The sequence below is a fragment of the Squalius cephalus genome (assembly GCF_949319135.1).
Source record: "Squalius cephalus genome assembly, chromosome: 19".
In the NCBI taxonomy this organism is placed as follows: Eukaryota; Metazoa; Chordata; class Actinopteri; order Cypriniformes; family Leuciscidae; genus Squalius; species Squalius cephalus.
In genome coordinates this window covers 17,952,561-17,971,953 of record NC_137140.1, presented here as the reverse complement: position 1 = coordinate 17,971,953, position 19,393 = coordinate 17,952,561, and the positions used below count along the sequence as shown (strand labels likewise).

The 19,393-nt window shown below is 41.0% G+C and overlaps 1 long non-coding RNA gene across 1 annotated transcript; it reads left to right on the top strand.

Moving 5' to 3' along the window:
- The first annotated feature begins 12,383 nt into the window (after positions 1–12,383).
- LOC307147504 lies at positions 12,384–14,432 on the top strand. The gene is made up of 3 exons (XR_013819318.1): positions 12,384–12,517; positions 12,842–12,936; positions 13,733–14,432. It is a non-coding gene; the product is annotated as an uncharacterized lncRNA (long non-coding RNA).
- The last annotated feature ends 4,961 nt before the right edge of the window (positions 14,433–19,393 follow it).

Here is a 19,393-nt window from a genome sequence, read left to right as displayed (position 1 = left end):
TTACCATATGTAACCGAGACGTTTCTCCTTATATCAGCATGTTCACAGTTGTCTTTTTTTAAATCTATATATATACACACACACACACACAGATGACACTGATGAGCCCTGCTGACTTAAACATTCACACGAGTCTCTGTACATGAACATGGTAAAATGAAGCAAACACCTTGGAAATGGGCACAAAGGTGTGTGACTGTTCACGTCTCTCTGTTTAGATCAGTGTGCTCAATAATGTGCCTTTTTGTCTTTTGTATATTAGGATTATTTTGTTTTAAATAAATCCAAAAAATCAAAAAGCCATTCTTTTTTTAATCTCTCCTCTTTCCTTGTTTATTGTTCCCCAACATTCCCACCTTGTAGAGCCATTTGGGGAGGGTCTTTGTCTTCCCAGGTGTAAAACACCTCAATATTCATGAAGATTCAGGTAATCAACTCAATTAGCACAACAAGAGGTGTATATATACAGCAGACTTACCTCTGTCCCACCACAGTTTACCAGCATCCCTCCACCACCTCATCTTCTTACTCCTAACTATTCCTATCCCAGCCTAGGATGGGTGAGTACTCTGGGTTCAGGCCAAATTCCAAGCTCAGAGCACTCCCCTTGGACAGCACGGCAAATATACATAACCTTTACTCTATCTGATTATATGTAAGTGTGAACTTGAGAATTAACTAAACAGAGGTTTAATAAACTGTAAGCCGTAGACCCCTTGTTGGCGCTTTGAATAAGAAACTGATGGTTCTGTTTAGATGGTTAAATGACTCTTTTGCAAAGCTTCTTTACCATAAAAAGTTATAATTATTTAGTCATAGTTCCCTTTTGAGCTAATTTGCCACAAAGCAGAGTGGAGTCAGAGAAGGAGCCGAGGACTGAAGGGAACCAGCAGAGGCGGGGCCGAAGGACTGTCTGTCTTTGGTAGAGGAGGTGGGAGAGGGAGGTTCTCAGCACAAATCAGCTCAAATTAAAAGCCAAAGAACAAAGATAGGTTTTGAGTTCCCTTTCAAAAGGGAACTCGCGCTGCATCCCCTAGGGGTTGCTCTGGAGAATGCCTTGGTGGTGACTAGTGTCTGAAGTGGAAATCTAAACAGTATTATGAACTTTGTCATTGGCAGGCGGCAGCCCATGAAGTCACTACAGGTGATACAGAGAGTATAAAAGGGCACCTGTGCCAAACTTCATCCTCTTATTATCTTCAGGAGACCGTTTGTTTGAACATGCGACCTGAACAAGCAAGCTTATTATGGCCAGTCAAGTCATCTTCATTTATACAGCGCTTTTTTACCATACAGATTGTTTCAAAGCAGCTTGATAGTGATAGGAAAATAATGCAACAAAGATGACAGTGGCAAGTAACCAAAACTCCATCAGGTGACATAATGAAGGAAAAAAAAAAACTTGGGAGAAACCCTAGGCTCAGTTGGAGGGGCCAGTTCTCCTCTGGCCAACAAACAAACAGAGCATTGCGAGCGCTTTCCTCTGAGGAAACTTCACACTTGTCTGTCCCTTTTCTCAAGGGAATCGGGACAGCCATCTGTGCCCCGCGATTCAGGACCTGCTGTAGCCGAGGCGAGTAGGAAACTGAGGTCGTGGGGCTCACAGATTGAGCTCGCCGACAAGCTTGAGAAGGGTTTGAGTATCTCTCACTCTTCTGCAGCTGATGAGAGCAAGCTGCCGGATGATAAAGCAATCTCTCTGGATGATGAAGCGAGCACATTCCTCACCCCCAGGCCAAGTCGTGCAGGATGAGGCTGATGAGGACGAAGATGTTTCTGAGTGCTCTGTCCACTTGCCCCACATATGACGTGCTGTTGGACGTTTTTTCTCGCGCCAAGGAGAGGTTGGATCTCATATGCGGCAGTGGGTCAGGCTGGGGCGGCTCTGCACACTACTGCTGTGTTGCAAGCCTACAAGGCCTGACCTACTGAAGGACCAGGGCCAGGGGCTCCCCCCTGAGGCGGTAGAGGAGCTGCACCGCACAACAGATTTGGCTCTCCGGGCCACCAAACAATCGGTTGATCTATGGCAGCCATGGTGGCGACAGAGACATCTCTGGGTGAACCTGGCTGACATCGGAAAGAGGGAGAAATCCTTTTCCTCGATGCGCCAGTTTCACTTCTTTTTGGCACATCCGTTGAGACGGTGGTCGGGAAGTTTTGGGAGGCGAAGGCGCGCTCCGTGGCTCTTCAGTCCTTCATGCCGCACCGGTCCAGGTCCACGCCTCAAGCCATGAAGGGGGCTGGCTCGTCCCGGATCGGACATGAGACCAGAAGGCGAGCATAGAGAGGGGTAGAGCTTGGAGGAGGCATGAGTTTAGAAAGAGGCGAGGTATCATCAGGGAAGTGATCCAGACCAAGCATGTTGAGCGGCATTCTGGGGCTCCAGAGGCTAACTAACATCTGCCTCCTCCCCCCTTCCATCCCCTGACTGAGGTCAGGTGGGGCTCTGATGCATGTTACAACTAGCCCTGATGCTGAACACAGGATGTGTTTACAAAACATTATCTTCTGCCTCATTGAAGGTTCACAGAGGCTGGTTAGAAACATGGCGTTAGATTCGGCTTGAGGCCTCCACTCCCCTGAGCTCCGTCTAAACAGCGTTATGAGTCGTATGTTCTCTGTGAGCCTCCTTGGGGCTGTTTAAGTGTGGACGAGGTTAGGCCTCCCCTCGCTACAAGAGCCTGGAACGGGAGTGTCGTTAGGCCTCCGCTCTTCTTTGAGCTTTTCTGGTTGAGCCTCAGCTCCCCTGTACTCTGCCCACCTACACAGCGAGCTCAGGGACTAAGTTGTAGGCCCTTTGTGAGCCTCAGTTTCTGCACTCAACTGGAGCATTGTAGGGCCTCCTCTTGCTTTAGAGAGTCACTTTTTAGAGAGTCCTCTGCTCCTTAGAGCTCCACCTGGATAGCAATATCAAGTAGTTGGCTCTCTGCGAGTTTCCTTGGAAGCTGTCTTGGATGTAGGACGTAGTTAGGCCTCATCTCACTTTGGAGAGTCATTATGCTGAGACCTCCATCCTCGGGGCTCGATCAGGCAGTAGTACAGAGTCATTAGACTCTCTCTGAGCCTCCTTGGCTACCTTTACGTTAAGCATTGTCAGGCCTCCTCTCGCTATAGAGAGTCATGTAATAGAGGCCTCCGCTCGATATCCACTCGATATAGCGATATCAAGTAGTTAGGCTCTCTGTGAGCCTTCTTGTAAGCTGTCGCGGGTGTAGAGCGTTGTTAGGCCTCGTTATGCTTAGGCCTTCGACCTCAGAGCTCAACAGGTAGCAGTACTGAGTAGTTGGTTACTGCTTTTAGATGGAGCATTGTCAGGCCTCCTCTCGCTATAGTGAGTCACTTCATAGAGGCCTCCGCTCATCAGAGCTCCGCCTGGATAGAGATATCAAGTAGTTAGGCTCTCCGTGAGCCTCCTTGGTAGCTGTCCTTGGTGTAGGATGTTGTTAGACCTCGTCTCACTTCTGAGAGTCGTTATGCTGAGGCCTTCGTCCTCAGAGCTTGACCAGGCAGTAGCGCTGAGTCGTTAGACTCCCTCGAAGCCTCCTTGGTCACTGCCTTTATTATGGAGTATCGTCAGACTTCCTATCGCTTAGAGAGTTTCAAAGAGGCCTCCGCTTTTCAGAGATCAGACTGGATAGCGATATCAAGTTGTAAGGCTCTCTGTGAGCCTCCTTGTCAGCTGTCGTGGGTGTAGGATGTAGTTCTCTCACTTTTGGGAGTTGTCATGCTGAGGCCTTCGTCCTCAGAGCTCGACAGGCAGTAGTACTGAGTAGTTAGGCTCTCTCTGAGCCTCCTTGTTTACTGCTTTTAGATGGAACATAGGCATCCTCTTGCTATAGAAAGTTGAGTTATAGAGGCCTCCGCTCCTCAGAGCTCCTCCCGGATAGCGATATCAAGTAGTTAAGCTCCCTCTGAGTCTCCTTGGTTACTGCCTTTATTATGGAGCGTCATCCATCTTCCTCTCACTTTGAGAGTTGCTTTATACAGGCCTCCGCTCCTCAGGGCTTTGCCCAGATAGCAACATTGAGTAGATAAGCTCACTGGGAGCTTCATTCATTCATTCATGCGATCTTGGGTGTTGGATGTAGCTAGGCCTCCTCTCACTTTAGAGCAGGGGTCGACAACCTTTTTGTCATGAAGTGCCATTTTTAAGTTTAATTTATCACTGTGCCATAACCCCAATATGTATAAATACACATATTTTAAATGTTCATAATGGCTAGCATAGAAATAGTGCAGAACCTTAAATAGGCCTATTTCTGAAGAAATTTTTCATAAAATAAATTTTTTGTCAAAATTTAGTTTGTTTGTTTTCAGTTTTAAATTTGACTTTGAATGACAGATTTCCAATGGGCCTGTTTACACCTGGTCATTCATGAGCTTTAAATGATCAGATAGCTATCCCTTTTGTTAAAACTGTTCCATTTACAATGGGCAACGTAACTGTGTCTCCGCAAAACAAATATAAATCTAATCTTCAATTCCTGCGCTTTATGCAAATTTAACGGCGTTCATGTCAAAGAAAGCACATGATTGGTCTTTTTATGGTTGGATAGCTATCCCATCAGAGAAAACACATGAAGTGACCAGGTACACATGAACGGTGTTACCACGATGCATCATATTCATTTCGATGCGTGTGGAATGTTTAATAAGGACTCTATACTGAAAATCTCAGAAATGTAAAGCATTGACGTCAGTCAGTAACTTGTGTGCACGTGATGCGCAGTGGTCGCGTGCTACTGGTTTGTCAGAGCTGCACGCTTTTATTGACTTGCGCAGTTTAATTCTCACACTTTAATAGTATGTATAACTACTACCTTAATATAACAAGCTGTGTTACCATTATATGAGGAATGATTACCTCAAAATGTAGATCTGTATCCAGGTACAAGCTAATCTATCTGAATGAAATACATACATCTATCTCACTTTTGCTCAAGTGCCAGCGATTAACCCTCAGCATGCCATAGGTTGCCGACCCCTGCTTTAGAGAGTCGTCATGCTGAGGCCTCCATCCTCAGAGCTTGGCCAATGCATAACAATAAGTTGTTAGGCTCTCTGTGAGCCTCCTTGGCTGCCGCGAGCATCGTTTGGCCTCCTCTCGCAGAGAGAGTTATTTTACTGAGGCCTCTGTTCTCCAGAGCTCCGCTAGGATAGCATTGTGAATGGTATTCTCTCTGTGAGCCTCCTTGCAAGATGTCCTGAGCATTTTTTGGAGCATTGTTAGGCCTCCTCTCGATTTAGAGAGTAGTCATACTGAGGCCTCCGCTCCTTTTAAGTCCTTAAAAGAAATAAATAATTTTACTTCAACTATGACTAGGAGATGAAAAAAAAAAAAAAAACGGTTTTGACTACTGTAGTAATATGTATGACAAATTTGAGGGCACTATTAAAAAACATGCCCAAATTCTTCACTAGTGGTTTCACACACAAAGACAAATAAGTTTCTGAAGATTCAAAAACTATCATCTCAGTTTTGCCTTCATTGAGGTGAAGAAAATTTAGGGACATCCAGGCCTTTACATCTGCAAGACAAGCCAACAGAGTTTCCAAACCAATGTTATTTGATCCCAGGGGCAGATAGATTTGGGTATTATTAGCATAACAGTGAAAGGAGTTGCCGTGTTTCCTAAAAATCAAACCCAGGGGGAGCATATACAGGGAAAATAAAAGCGGAGCAAGAATATAACCCTGAAGAACACCACACATTAGAGGAGCTGCATCCAAAGTAAATTCACCAATACTAACAGAGAACCTTCTACTGTTCAAATTGGATTTAAACCATTTAAGGGCATTTCCCCAAATGCAAGAGTTTAGAGTCAGTAAAACACAGTTTAAAACTTTAACCCGTGCTGTTTCTGTGGAATGGTATTTCCACCTGTCAAGTCAAGCCAAGTCACCTTCATTTATATAGCGCTTTTTACAATACAGATGGTTTCAAAGCAGCTTTACAATGATAATAGGTCATATTTACAACAAAGATTGTTAGAACTGTACAGCAGCTCTAGAAGAAAGTCATTGTCAAACTAGAATTAGTTTTTAATGGATTCATTTTTGTTGAAAAAATCATTAGTTATGGGCCGCTTACACAACACCGTTTTCTCAACTGCTCAATGCTTTCTGGCATTTTGGTGGCCTGAGAACGCAAACTTTGAAGTGCAACATCTCCGTGTAAACTTCAAAAATGTGATTCTGTGAAAACGGTGATGGCATGCACTTGCGTATTATGTGTTTAGTCTATAGACATGCACGTTTAAATGCATGTGTGTGCGGGCGAGTAGTCTTTCTTTACAAAGTGACATGCATAAGACTTGTTTTTAGTCATTTCCGCTGAGTAAAAATGTTTGTTGTGAAAAAACAACAACCTTTTTTCATGTCGATGAGGCCTTCACAGGGGGTACTCTAGTTGACACGGTCTCTGCTGACACTTCAGGGCTGCACTGCGGTCGTGTCTAGGCGCAGGTCCTTTATCTGATCTAGATACGGCCCAGATCTGCATGAGTATGGTAAACCTCGTGATAAAAAGAGAGACTAATATTAGTGTAGATGCCATTCTTCTTATGATGTAACGAGTACGTGTTATGGGAAGTGTTCCCGTTTCAGTCTGACCTTATTTATGTAGCATAATTATTTTACATGATTTTAATAATAGAAATTGATGTTATGTGTATGCCAGGTTAAAGAGATGTGTTTTTTTGTCTAGATTTAAACTGACAGAGTGTGTCTGCTTCCCGAACAATGCTAGGAAGTGTAACAACTGAGACCAGATCAGACACACTTATTTGGTACATGTACCATACAAACTTTCAAACTTCTCTGGGATCTGCGTCCCATCCTCCAACAAGACGGTCTCCGTTACCCGGACAACAATCAGATAAGGTTTTATGGGTGTTAAAGAATGCAGGCCAAATGCAAGAGAGAGACCATGGAAAGACAGAAACAATCTGCAAAACAAACTCTCCTGCATTCATTTAACAATGAACTGACCAACATGAAATTAACATACATTCCAGAACATTTTGTGAATGATTTACTGGCTTGGGTACTATTATGTATATACTTTGATATATATATATTTGATTATACAACCAAAACGGGACTCACACTTAATTCTCGCTGAGAAGGAGAGATAAACCAATGTATTCTATGTATAACCTCTTGAGAAATGTGTAGACATGTATCCAGGGTGCGATTTGTGAAAAAAACAGAGGGGGGGATGTTTTGAAAAAATTGTATTCATAGAAATAAATCATGAGAACATGAACTTCATCACTGCATTTGCAGGAATTGTAAAATCTTTTTTCTTATTAACTCATGAAGTCAGGGCCGGATTAAAAATTTCCTGTGCCCTGGGCTAGAGCCCTGCGCGGGACTGTTTTCTTCATCCCGCTCCCGCCCGCAGAATTTCTGACCATTACCGCCCGCTCCCGCAACGTATGTGTTACACTCCCGCCCGCTCCCGCAATATGTATGTCCACTCCCGCCCGCACCCGCAAAACTGAGAATTTATTCCCGCACAATAATAGAGATGCATTGATTTTGTGTCTTCTCCCGTCCCGCAGGAAAAAACATGTATTTGTATTGCTATTAGTGAAGAGATTCATGGGGTTGTTTGTTTCGTTTCCCTGGCCGGCATGTATTCTGGACACATACACACAGGACAATGGAGGAAATCGAGTGTATGCTGTTTTTGGATGGTTTTGTTTTTGTTTTTGCTGTTTTTATTCAGGATACTCCGTCTGGCACGTGCAATGATGACACAGTGAATAGTGATGATTCTCTCTGATCAGCAGTCTGCCGTGTTTTCACGTCACATTTTAGTATCGCCTCAGCTCGTTTAGAACCTCGCCGGAGGTGGTACGAAAAAAAAGTACCTGGAAGCAGATTACAACTTTTACACAGCGAGCTGGTACTGTGTAGTGGAAAAGTGGCATTATTGACATCTCCATCATGTCGCTAGGCTACCTCCCGATCCCGCAGTGTTTTTTTTAGCCGCCCATTCCCGCCCGCAGCAAAGTTCAAACCGCCCGCTCCCGCGAGATTTGCGTTGGGTCCACTCAATCCCAATGCAGCCCTCTACCCTGGGCAACAAGACTCAAGGCCCCCCCCAGGTAGGGGGGTTCGGGGGCATGCTCCCCCGAGAAAATTTTGATTTCTCTGACCTACATATGTGCAATTTAAGACTTTTGAAGGCCAAAAAATTATAAGAAATAGCTTTAAAACCTTGTCATTAGATTATTTGTCAATACCTGCTCCTCATCTTCATATTTCTTATTCTCTCAGTCTTCTTATCCTGGCCTATTTCTTCCCCTCCTAAAGCTGAACTTTGACTGAGTCTTTTCATTTTCGTCTGTGTCAGTGACTAAAGTAAGCATAGGCTCGACTGATATTTATTCGTTTTATGAATCATTTTCTTAGACAAGTTAATTTACTCAAGGCTACCAGGAAAGCAGTATTGCCATTAGGAACCTTCTGAAAGCTTTGGAATCTGAAAACGTCTGTTTTTAAATGTTAAAAGTAATTTTAAATAATACAAATTATAGACTACGTTTACCGCAGTTGGTGGAATTGGCAAACATTCCCTTAAGCATCGTGCGCTGTAGAAAGGCGTCAAAGCATTCTCATTAATTATGCAGCATTAATGCACGAATGATTTTGAATGAATATTTCATGTCGATATAGGCTACAATGGTCACATAGCCTAATGTTAAAACTAATATTGCTATTGATATCTTTGTTAGATTACAGACTCTATAGAACAAATGTCCGTCTGGGTTTTGAATTGAATATGTTCACATCGTCATAAACTTAGCCTATCTGTTAGTTTTCTTTTCAAACAACAAAAGTGTTAAGTTGTTACGGCGTCCAGTCATCTTTGTCAAGACGTTTTTCTTTATTAAATGCATCATAGATAGCGGTTAAGCCATTTTTGTAATAACATAAAAAGGGCGCTGCTAGTTAAAATCCGATTTGCGCAAAAAAGAAAATTACTAGCTGGGCGCTGGCGTGACGTAACTGAAGAGACGAATTAGCATGTTCTTATTAATATTATTACGAGAGAGTTTTAATTGTTTTTGACGTTTAATTGTTTAACGTTAATGTTGTTAAACGAAAATTGTATTATCAAAAACATTTTTATTTACCTGGATCTGACTGAGCTCCGCCCCTGTCAGGGCCCCTTGATGTCATGTGCCCCTGGGCAAGTGACCAGTTGCCCTAATGGTTAATCCGGCCCTGCATGAAGTAGCCTAACGCAATATTTTTACTATAATAGCTTATCTTTCCCCACACATATGAACTGTGATCATGCACAACGAAAAAAACATGTAAGAATGAACCACGATTGATTGCAAAGTTAAACCATCACACATCACAGTAGAAACTGTTTTACGGTTGCTGTTAAAGTAATAACGTTAACTTTACAAAGCGATGCTGAGCTACAGTAAAATGATAGAAAAGACATCCATGCATTATCTGTGTTAGTCAGTTCGCCTCATTCGCGCGAACTGGACACGGCGCCCGCGCCGCGCTAAACGCCTCATTCGCGCCGCAGGACCACTAGACGCGCGTAAACGCGTCTTTACATTGACTTAACATTGAAATCACTCGCGCCAGACGCTAAAGAGTGTGTGAGTAATCAAAAAACCTTTGCTTTAGCTTTTTTTTTTTTTTTTTTTCGCTTAGCCTCAATGGAGTGAAACACCGTAGGCATATGTATAACTTCGGCCATTCTCAGTGGTGTGACTGGGACACTAACTCTGCTTGTCATCATAGAAACAGATAATCAGACTGTGATGTTTATTCCCGCTTCAGTAATATGCTGAATATTATTCAGCATATTACTGTGAATATGCCTTCCTTTCGACACACAGCTCCACTGCCCAACGGACCTGCAACCATCTCGCAAGTGTTGATAGGCTATTACTCGTGAGGTGTAACCAATCAGATAGCGCCGTGGGCGGGACATTGAGCAACAGAGAGGCTGCGGCAGCTATCAGAGCCAGCCAAAGTAGCATTTTAAAATAAAATTGACTTTAATCAAACCACGGATCCATGATAAGTTTTGTGATCCGTCTCGCCACTAGTGTAGTAGCACTGATCACCTTGAGGGGGGGATAAATTTATCCCCACCGGGGATAAAAATAATTAAGCAGAGGCAGGGATACATTGACCAGAAAGGGGGAAATCCCACGCATCCCCCCCGGCAAATCGCACCCTGCATGTATCTAATTCTCCCACCTCATGATTTTCAGACTTTGTTGCATACTATGGTTTATCAAAATCAGATGTGTGGCGTATTTGGTCTCTATAAACTCCAATCTACATCCCCAATTTGTTCATTTACAAATGTGCTCTTTCCCCCTCACTGGGCCCTGCAGGCCTCTGCAGGCCGAGTCAGACTGCCTTTCTTAAATCCAACCAAGAAGGAAACGGACAACTCTTGCCTTAAGGATGCCGTGTGTTCCAGCATGGCCTCAACAGGCCCAGGGCAGGAGGCTCCGAAGCATCCAGGACATGTGCTCACTCCAGCATCAAGGACAACTTCAGAAGTTCAGTGACGTCATTCAAAACGGACGAAGTCCCTCGCAACTCTCACCATGTGCTCTTCGTGTCCTGCCGGCCCAGAGCGTGCAGGCCACAATCTGCATTCCAGCCATGAGAGCAGCGACAATACAATCTCCTTCATCCAACGGAGAAGAAATGATTGCAACTCATAAAGTGACATTTGACACTCAAGGACCCAGCGACGAATTCAATCTTCAACCACTTCAAGAATTGACCATGCAAGGTATACATTTAATGAGGTGCTCTGAAATAAGCTGATGGTTCTTTTTTATACTAAAATAGATCGTGCTCCATAGTTCTATTTCCTGTTTCCGGTTCCACATCACTCACCCCTTTACCTACACTGTAAAAAATCCAACTCACAAAAAGTTAGACTAATTATTATATTTAAGTTAACTGGACAATTAAATGCAAAAAAGTTGGCTTAACCAGTGAAAAGAAGTTGTTTCAACAATCGTTGGACTAACTTAGTATTAATTGTAAACTCGATTTGTAAATGCAAGTTAACAAGCATACAAGTTGGGTTGGAGGTTGAAGCATGCGCATTGAAGCGACCACGAAGTTGGCGCATGTGCAATGAAGCGCGCGATCAACGAACAGACTGGACGAAGAAGCCATTTTGAGCATCTGCGTGCGAGACCTACGGACCAACTCACAGCCAACGTGTTTCTTCTTTCTTCAGCTTCTTTACACCGCGAAAGCCATCGTTTTATGTAAGTGTATGTATTTATATTGAAGTCGTTTGTACAAGTACATGTATGTATCAACTTGACCGCAGAGCCCTGGTTACGGCTATTTTTTTTTTCACGAGCAAGCTAACTCTTAACTAAGTTAAGTCTCCTAACTTAAGTATTCAGCATGTAAACTGTTTAGAATAGAACCCGTGTAATCGTAGTAAGTTAGGAACAAGTTTGAAATCGCCACTTATTATTTTAAGCTAGCTTTGACGCTATAATGCACTAATATGTAACGTTGCTACTTATTTTGAGAATTTGTGCAATACATCAAAGAAATAATCGATCTTAAATTTAAATTAACACACCTTTTACAGTGGTTTAATATTTGATTTTCACGTTTCAGACTGAGCTCAAATTGAAAATTTGCAAATTTTTTCAATGTGTGCCCTTCGAAGCCTGTCTAGGCTTTCTCAAGTGTTTCCAGACTAACGTTAGGCTACTCGACGGAGTCGACAAGACTGCAAACTTCTAATTTAAAGTAAGTATCATTTTATGGAGTTGATTTAGATTTGATATTATTAACAAATACATGCAGACAAATCAATGAATTTTGTCGAGTTTGCAAATGTATTTTGCAATCCACAAACATGCATTTTAACTTGTGTCTGCAATGAATTTGATCGAATTCAAAGTACCACAAATTGAGATACATTTATACAAAATAGAATATTTCTATTCACAAACATGTCAATGTTTGTACAAATCTCTGCACATTCATTTAATTCTGAATTTCACAGACATAAGTTGAAATGCTTTTATTTGTGGATTGCAAAATAAATTTGTAAATTCAATCAAACTCATGGATGTGTGTGCATGCATTTAAAGGTGCAATATGTAACTTTTTTTTTCAATAGGAAAAGAGAAGATGACAGGATCATCTCTGAAGTGCTTGAACGATGGCCTGGCCTGTTTCTTCCAAATGAGGTAAAATAAAGAAGGTTGAAATTAAATTAATTGGCTGTAGATTATCTTTAATACAGGTTATTGTTTTGTTGGTTGTAAATATCTGTTGTAAGCCATGTGAAGCCAGTTAAACAATGTTACAACCAAGACATGTTTTATTTCTATCACCAGTTTTTGTGGACCTCCTCGAGACATTCAGAGCATCAACACACCAGCACACTCCACAACTCCTCGAGCTATACAGAGCAAGACTGGGGGCATTTGGAACAGAAATGGAAGATCATCTCAACAAGCTTGTTCAGCAGGTAACTTGTTGGTAAACATCATGTGTCAAAGATAGTTTTAAAAACAGATTTATCAGAGCCAGTTTCTATTTTATAAAGAACGTTTTCTGAAGATATTTTTGAAGGAATATCAAGTGTACACTGGCTGATTAGACTGATTTTGGTCCTGAACTTAGAATACTGCATACAATACTGATTTCCTATTTAACACATCTAATTTGATTTGGTTGCTCATTAGCAGAGACTCTATGACTTCAAACATACATGCAAACTCATAAAAAGTAAAAATGAATAACAGTGCATTAAAGAAATTTGTTGTTCTTTTGTACCTTTTTTTTTTTTTAGACCACAAATATTGTACCTCGCAGAAAGCAAACTGTCCTGGAAGGTCTCCCATGTTTCTCAGTGAAGATTCCTCTGCACTTTTTAAAACATGCCTGGTGAGTATGTTTCATTACTTCAACAGATATACAACATCTTACTACATGACCATGAGTGACTAAAAGGAATGGGAATTTTTGTGTTAACAGCAAAGAGATTGTTTTGATGATGCATTGATTTTTTATTCAAAGTATTTTTTTGCAAGTACAACATGATTTAATCAATGATTGGGTATGCAATTTATTTCAGTTCATGTTTCAAATTATAGGCCAGATCCTAATCATTTACTTAGATTTATACCATCTTATAGTTTTTATTAGCCTGGATGACACCAAAACCTTCTAAGTTGTATCTGAGAGTGGGTCTGGGGAAGGTTCATTCACAGCCCATTTCCAAAGGGGCGTCACCAACGGACGTTGCTCAAATGCCTCTGGGCACAATTGGATAGACCAATCAGAGCGATCGTCATCGTGTAAAGCCCGCTTCAACGTTTGTGATTGGTGCCTCGATTTGGAAAAATTGGAAATGGGCATGAATGGGCTCTTGGCCAGACTGACTTGCGGAGCAAATCTCAAATTTGCCGGAAGTTCGTCAGGGTTTTCCCAGGCTAAGTTTTTATACTTCTATGTGAAATAGCTTATTCAGGGCAGTACTAAATTGAAAAAGAAACAATTGTTATTTGTGCGTATTTGAGTGCATTTATTTGGAGATTCTGCAAGTGGGATGCAAACTTATGAGCACACTGTATAGGATTACTTTATGGTTCCTTAATGTATCTTTTTTGTTGTTTGTTTTTGAGGTTAGTGTCAAGTGATATTGATTTGTTCTTTTCTTCTTTTTTATTATTATGACAAGACTACAGAGGACAGACAGACCAGAGGAATGAAGGTGGGAATCCTTGTGGTAATTGAAGATGATGTCCCCCCCCCCCAGCACACTGCCTAGTGTCACAACATTTGCTGTTGTGTTGGAGGAGGTGATTGTACTGAGAGATGCCAAAGACTTGCAGTCTGCACTTGCATAACTGTTTGGCCTTTTGTTTGCCTTGGACTTTGAGTACCCAACAACTGAAATACACTTTGAGAAGGTGTTCATGAAGATGGCCACTCATTGCTCTGCTAGGATGCAGTCCCTAAAAACTAAGATATCACTGTGGCGTTGCATTTGTGAGCTGTATGGATCTTACACATTTAATGTTTTTGTTTAAACTGTCAACTTGAGGCTGTGATAAAACATTGTGCAACTGTTTCAGCACTTTCAGCACAAACGTTAACTTGCACTTATAAATCTGCTCATTTTGTAACATTTTCAGTGTTAACCATTTAAAATGTTAAACATTTAAAAGATAGAACTTTTAAAGTATTTAGGACCATTTGAATGTGAGAACACTTTGAATGTTAAAGTACTCTTTAAAGAAAAAAGTGATTTATTCTTCTGCCTTCTCTTTGTTTTACTTTTTTAATGATAATGAGTATGGCTAAAGTGTTCAACATTGTTTCCATTTCCACAACAATGTGTTGCTGCTAATTTAAAATAAAACCTGGACCAAAATATCAAGCCTGTAGTTGTAGCTTTATTTTTTTAACCTTGTAATAATGTTGATTAATTTTTAGTCAAATTTTTAGTCAACTGAACATACTTTAAGTCATGTGAAAATAACATTAAAAGTTGATATTTTATAATTTTCTAAGTTTTCTAAACTATAAAAACTCAATCAGCTGAACAAAAGATCTTAAGTTGGGAGACATGTGACCTTACTCAGTGAAATGAGTTAAGTGAACTACTTGATTTAAAAGTTGAGTAAACTCAAAAAAGCCATGCAGCAAGTTGCCTCGAAATTTTAAGTTAAGTCAACTTTTTTTTTTTTACAGTGTATGCATGTATGTATGTATGTATGAATGTATTTATGTTTGTTTAGTGTTATTTATGTTTGTGATTTAGTTAATAAAACTTGTGCACAATTATGAATTTGATGCATACAAAGTCCCTTTTACGATTTTGATTTTGTTACAGTATGCTCTAATTTCTGTACATGCTAAGGAATAATTATTTTTCAGTGACGATGAAAGATACACTTTTCTTAGAATAAATGAATAATCAAAGAGTTCATTGGAACTGATTAATTGATTATAATATTAATTAGCTTACCTCAAAGTTAATCTAATTAACTGACCCAAATATTAATAATTAATCATAATTGGTAATTATGGATTATTATTAATATTTCCCCTTTGAGTTAATGTCATTACAGAAGACTGTTCCAGAGTTTAGGTGCTAAATGAATATTATAAACTGGCCAGAATTTTGAGATCGCAATAGACGTGAAGGTCTATTGCTTAATGTATAATGCATTAAGAGCTCGCTCAAGTACTGGGGAGCTAAACCAAGTACAGCACTTCAAAAATCTGTTTTTTATTCACACTGCTTTCTCTAAGATTTTATACATAAAAGAAAGATTTGAGACTGGCCTAAAATTTGACATAACTGTCAGATCTAAATTATTTTTTTTAAGAAGTGGATGGACAATGGCATGCTTCATGTCATCTGGTACCTTTGCCGTTTCTGGTACCTTTGCCGTTTCTGGTACCTTTGCCGTTCAGGTTCGAATTAACTAATGATGTTAGTGCACAATGAAGGGATAGAAGAAACATGAGAAGGGGAGATATTTAACCTAATATCCCTTATCTTGTCCATAAAAAAAATGTAAGACTTTTTTCACACATTGCCAGAGACTCTGTGGGGAAGAGTTCCAAAGGAGGGGTTAACAGCAGCATTTATAGCGGAAAAAGGTGCTCTTGGATTCTGATATAGTCTTTTCAATATCTGAAAAATACTGACTTCGTTGTTTTCACCACTTTCTGATATTTTATCAAATTCCCTTACCCTTAGTATTAAACTTGCAGCTTATCTTTTTCCACCTTCTTTCGGCCCTCCTGCAGACCTGACGAAGTGTGTGGGTATCATCATTTAGCCAGGGGTCAGAATTTGGTGTATGCTGTTTGGCTTTTATGGGAGCCAACGAGTTTAAATTATTAGTGGAGATAGTATTTGTTAGCAAGGTTGTAGGTAGACAGACAGATGAAGATGGTGGTAGTAGCACAAGCACAAGCACAAGCACAACTGAGACCTGGCAAACACTGAGTGATCTTAAACACTGAGTGAGGAATTGAAATACTCATGGTGGTTAACTAAATGACGAACTGCTGTGATGAAGACTAGTGTCCATGGAAACTGATGAGTGGCAGGAAACTCAAACACGTGACCCAGATAGCATGTAATCATTGAAACAATGTTAACTTGACGCTATTTGCAATCAACGCTAATTGCATTGAATTAATGTTACAAAGTGATGTTGCTTTAGGCCTTGTCCACACGGACACGGGTATTTTTATAACCATGACGTTTTTTACGCGGTTCGGCTGTTCATCCACACGTAAACGCAGTATCAGGTCACTGAAACCGAACATTTTTGAAAATCCCTGTTGTCGTGTAGACAGTAAAACCGGAGTTTTTGCTTCTGATTCAGGCTTCTGATTGGCCAACGTGGCTTTACGTGGCTTTCATATTTTATCAACATCACTTTTGCACCCTCAGTTAATGTTGAAATAATGTTTTGATTTTAACCACAAATCAACGGTAAGAGTATTGATTCAACATTACAAAGTGATATTTTATCAAAATCACTTTTGCACCCTCAGTTAATGTTGAAACAATGGTGAACAAATCAAAGGTAATGCTATTGAATCAACATCACACTATGATTGATTGATTGTCACTGATGCTGAATCAATATTGAAATTAACAAAAATAATCAATGGTAATATTGTTGAATCAACATTACACTTTGACTGATTCTACATCACCGATGCTGAATCAATATTGAAATTAACAGAAATAATCTTTGGTAATATGGTTTGATCAATGTTACACTTCCCATAAATCCTGATGTACTCGTTACATCATAAGAATGGCATCTACGCTAATTTTAGTGTCTTTGTTTATCCCGAGGTTTTCCCGCAGCCTGCCGGATCCAGGCTGTATCCAGATCTGACGAAGGACCTTCGCCTGGACCTGATGACAACGCAGTGCTGAAGTGCCAACTAGTCTCTCCTGGAGGATCCCTTTACCACTCTACAGATAAAGCGTTTTCGGGAAATTTGTTTCGCGTACCTACCCCGAAGTGATAAAATAAAATAAAATTCTGTATCAAAATTTATAAGGAAAGACCAGTACTTTGTTTAGGCTTGGTTTGTAGGGAATTACAAACCTGCGCACATATATTCAAACGCACATAACTATAGAATCAATTCTTAATGAGCATGTGAATGCCATCAGCGTTTCTCACAGGTTCGCGTTTAAAGTCTGTGTAGAGGGAATGGTGTCGTCTTGGCGGCCCCTAATTTAATAACAAATGATCGTTGCGACGGAAGAGAATCAATCAAAACTAACCTTAGATGGAAAATAACTTTATTAAAGAACCGCTATAAAGCCAAAATAATCTCTGTTACCTTAAAGTATACGTTTATCTCTGTAAAGCTGCTTTGAAACAATCTACATTGTTAAAAGCGCTATATAAATGAAGATGACTTGACGACCTAAAATATAAATGACACCTTTCTAGCAGTTGAGTAATTTTTTTTTATTCAATATATGAAAAGAAAGATCATTCTTTAAAAATTAAAGGGGGAGAAATAGGACAAAAGCATTTCAACCTTGAAAAATAAAATTGGCTTCTGATGTCATTACTACAGGTGGTCCAACGGTTCAGTTTTTTTAAAATCTGTCTTACATCAGACTAGAGCCCTGCGCGGGACTGTTTTCATCATCCCGCTCCCGCCCGCCGAATTTCTGACCATTACCGCCCGCTCCCGCAACGTATGTGTTTCACTCCCGCCCGCTCCCGCAATATGTATGTCCACTCCCGCCCGCACCCGCAAAACTCTGAGAATTTATTCCCGCACAATAATAGAGATGCATTGATTTTGTGTCTTCTCCCGTCCCGCAGGAAAAAACACATATTTGTATTGCTATTATTAAAGAGATTCATGGGGTTGTTTGTTTCGTTTCCCTGGCCGGCATAGCCTACTGGACACATACACACAGGATAATGGAGGAAATCGAGTGTGCTGTTTTTGGATGGTTTTGTTTTCGTTTTTGCTGTTTTTTATTCAGGATACTCTGTCTTGCGCGTGCAATGATGACGCAGTGAATAGTGATGCTTCTCTCTGAACAATCAGCAGTCTGCCGTGTTTTCACGTCACATTTTAATATCGCCTAAGCTCGCTCAGAACCTCGCCGGAGGTGGTACGAAAAAAAGTACCGGGAAGCAGATACAGTTACAACTTTTACACAGTGGAAAACCAAACAAAGGCGAGGCGAGTCGAGTCGAGCCAGGCTGGTACTGTGTAGTGGAAAAGCGCCATTATTGACATCTCCATCATGTTGCAAGGCTACCTCCCGATCCCGCAGTGTTTTTTTTAGCCGCCCATTCCCGCCCGCAGCAAAGTTCAAACCGCCCGCTCCCGCGAGATTTGCGTTGGGTCCCGCGGGACCCGGCGGGACTCAATCCCAATGCAGCCCTCTACATCAGACTACTGCCTCTTTTCCTTTGGGTTCTCTGAAATCTGAAAAAGAAAGCATGATGTTACTTAAAGGGGGGGTGAAATGCTCATTTTCACTCAATCTCCTGTTAATCTTGAGTACCTATAGAGTAGTATTGCATCCTTCATATCTCCAAAACGTCTTTAGTTTTATTATATTTATAAGTTAAAGATTGGCTGTACCGAGTCTTTCCGGAAAAAACCGAGCGGCTGGGGGAGGGCCGTGTGGGCGGTGTGCTATAGCTGTGCTAACTGATCTAACAACAACACAGAGAGACATTTGAAGTAGTTTACTCACCGTGACTGCTCGATCCTTAAGCATTAGACGATCTGGGCTTTGTTTATAAAACAATCATCGTCGAAATGCAGGGAACAAAGAGTCGTGCACAACCTCCGTTGATGCTTCGAAAAAACAAACTCCATCCACTATTCCCTTAACGCTGGGTTCTTTGGGAATCTGTGCAGGGTTGTCTTGCCCTGCCAACCAAAAACCCACTTCTTTGGTGACATTGACTTCCCTAAAAGCCGAGCATAGCGCTTTGAGGTAACGTACTGCTTTCGCTCTCTTCTCTCTCTGGTCTGCGAGTGCGCGCGCGGCCGCGGAGAAGTGCCCTTAGGAGGACCCATATAAGGAAATTCCGCTCTATCTTACGTAAGACAGAGCCATACTCGAAAAAAACTTTCCGAAACTTGTGACAAACCGGAAGGAGTATTTTTGGAACAAAAATACTCCTTCAAACGTACAACTTAACTTTTGAAACTTTGTCCATGTTTAGCATGGGAATCCAACTCTTTAACAGTGTAAAAAACTCAGTATGCATGAAACAGCAATTCACCCCCCCTTTTGAACAAGTCAATTCAGTTGTCATACATACAGTCACATTCAAGAATGTGAATATACTAAACACAATCTGAT